Genomic DNA, 2,926 nt, shown 5'->3' with positions numbered 1-2,926 from the left:
GCCAAGAGGACATGGAGGGACTGTGTTCCAGGGAGGCAGGAATAGCCTGTGCATTGGGAGGCTGTGAGAAGCCTGGTATGTAAGGGAAAAACCAGGAGGATGAAGCATGGGCCGTGAGAGGGAGAATCCAGAGCACGAGGGGCAGGGGGAGGAGATGACTGGGGGAAGGAACTTCAGAGACCATGTCAGGGAGCACTTGAATTTTGGAGTGAAGGGAGAGGATTGTATCTTGAAGCAATGAGGAGCTTTAGAGATGTGGAAGGTTTTAATCAGGGAGTAACGGGATCGAAATGGCATTTGAGAGAGATTACTCAGCCTGCCAGGTGGGACCCAGGAGAGGAGAGGGGAGGCAGAAAGGCAGTCAGTATGAAATAATAGCAAACACATGGAGCTTTATGTGTGTTATTTCATCTTATCTTTTCCACAACCCAAGGCAAGATCGGCATTCTGATTTTACAGATGAAGAAGCGGTCTTGAGAGATGAAGTGAATTTCCTAAGGTCACACAGCTTGCAAACGGGACCCATCTGATGCCACAGCCCTCAGTCTCTGAGTCTGGGGTGAAGTGCGTGGGGTCTGGGTTCAAGTCTTCAATGGAATGTGTGACTCTGACATCGTGTTGGCGACTGACACAGGGCTCTGGGCCTCAGTCTCCTCATCTGTGAAGTGAAGTCGCTCAGTTGTGTCCGACTCTTTGTGATCCCTTGGACCACCAGGCTCCTCCGTCCATGGGATTTTCCAGGCAAGAATACTGGAGTGGGTTGCCATTTCCCTCTCCAGGAGATCTTCCCAACCCAGGGATTGAACCCAGGTCTTCTGCATTGTAGGCAGATGCTTTACCATCTGAGCCACCAGGGAAGTCAGTCTCCTTACCTGTACAATGGGATTAATAAGAGCATCCACCTCATGGGGAGGTAAGAATCAAGTGAGTTGATCCGTGCACACTGCCTGGCAGGCAGTGATTGCCCACTGGCGTGTGCTGTCCATCACAGAGCCACAGCCGTGAACCATTCAGCCTGAAAATGCGGGGAAAGCAGCTCTGGGCTGGGGAGAAGCGGGAGGACTTGAGAGATGTCAGGGGTGGGATGGGTAGGATATGGTGGGAGGACAAGAAGGGAGAATCCTCCAGTGAAGACTTGAACCGAGGCAGCCTGGACCCAGACCTCATGGACTTCACCCCAGGCTTGGAGACTGAGGACTGTGGCATCAGATAGGTTTGGTTTGCAAGCTGTGTGACCTTGGGAAATTCACTGGCTGTTCCGGGGGGCTGTGGGGGCTTGGTAGGGCTCTTCCCTTCTCTGGGGGACTGGAGGCTGAGCAGGTTCAGGGGATGGGGTTACTGAGGGATACTGTGTCCCCAGCTTCTGTGAGCATCAGCCAGTCCCCAGCTGCCTCTGTAGTCTGGAGAAGACCTGTGAGCTGCCTCTCAGCCCTGACCCTCACTCAGACAAAGACCTGTGCTCAGCTGACTCTCCCAGGGAAGCCTCATGACCTTGGCAGAGTCTAGGGATGGACCAGGGTTCGCCAAGGCCAGCCAGAGGCCATCTCCTCACCAGATCTGGGGCTCCCATCCAGCCTCGGAGACACTCCCAGGCCCCTGCTGGACTCCTGGCAGCAGTCCATGCTGAGCAGACTGGAGCCTCTGCAGGGCAGGTGTACCGAGGGATCTTTTTCTTGTGCGATTTTCTCGTGAGAGTCAACATGATACCACTACCTGGAAAGTAAAAGCTTCTTTAAAAATGTAGGATTTTCTCCTAATATGTCATTTGGGGACTATTTAGGATGCCAAGGCCTTTTCAGTATCTTAGAAAGAATGGATATATTTGTGAAAAATACTGGCCATACATATTCTTTCTTCTGAGCCCTCTATTATAAATGCCATTTAAAAAATATTAAAGGAAAAAAATAAGTCAAAATGTACCAAACAGCAGTCCCCATGGGGTACTGTGTAAATTAGGGATGCTGCTGCTAAGTCACTTTAGTCGTTTCCAACTCTTTGTGACCCCATGGACTGTAGCCTACTAGGCTTCTCCGTCCATGGGATTTTCCAGGCAAGAGTACTGGAGTGGGTTGCCATCGCCTTCTCCAAATTAGGGATGAAGGACCGCTTTTGAGTTCAGACAGCCCAAGGTATGAATTCCTGTTCAGTCCTTCCACATCTCGAACAGCAGGCAAGTTATTTTCATCTGTTAGGGCCTCAGTTTGTTCATCTTCTAAATGGGCATGGAATTTCTGTAGTATTTTCTGACTCCAACAGCCAGTTCTCCAGACACCTGCTGGTGTCCAATAATCCAAAGCAATTCTGACACTACCTACCTAGAATTAGCGTCGGATCCCACAAGTTGAAGGTCTGACAAGATAGCCCCCACCTCAGATGCCAGTTGCATCTGACCAACTGACTGTAAATTGGGGCCCCAGGACCCCTACTTCAAGTTCAATAATTTGCTAGAACAGCTCCCAGAACTCAGGGGAGAAGACTTGCTGGTTTATCATAAAGGCTGTAACTCCATACCAGCCACATGGAAGCGATGCATAGGCCCAGAGTTTCCATTCCTTCTCCAGGTATGCCACTTCTCAATACCTTGACACTCCTGACAGTGTAGACAAGAGGAGTAAAGAAGCCAATGCCAGAGGGTGAGCCCAGACTGAGGGTCTGAGGAACCTGAGCCACCGTGAAATGCTGGGGGCGGGATGTGCCTGCAGGAGCCACAGGTCAGTAGAGAGAAGGGCAGGACAACAGGGCTGGCCGGGAACAGGTGGCATGGGGCTGGCCTGGGGACCTGTATGTGGCTTCTTCGCTTCTTTAAATTGTCTTTAAATAAAAGTGGTATTGGAGGAGGGCATGGCAACTCACTCCAATATCCTTGCCTGGAGAGTCCCAGCGGACTACAATCCACAGAGTTGCGAAGAGTCAGACACACATGAAG

The 2,926-nt window shown here is 51.0% G+C and overlaps 1 non-coding gene across 1 annotated transcript; it reads right to left on the bottom strand.

The window, feature by feature from the left end:
* Positions 1-785: 785 nt before the first annotated feature.
* On the bottom strand, positions 786-857 carry TRNAC-ACA (transfer RNA cysteine (anticodon ACA)). The gene has a single exon. It is a non-coding gene; the product is annotated as a tRNA-Cys (tRNA).
* Between the last annotated feature and the right edge of the window lie 2,069 nt (positions 858-2,926).

The sequence above is a fragment of the Ovis canadensis genome, chromosome 3 (genome assembly GCF_042477335.2).
Source record: "Ovis canadensis isolate MfBH-ARS-UI-01 breed Bighorn chromosome 3, ARS-UI_OviCan_v2, whole genome shotgun sequence".
Classification (NCBI taxonomy): domain Eukaryota; kingdom Metazoa; phylum Chordata; class Mammalia; order Artiodactyla; family Bovidae; genus Ovis; species Ovis canadensis.
The sequence above is the reverse complement of the archived record's forward strand: the minus strand, read 5'-3'. Positions and strand labels throughout refer to the sequence as shown.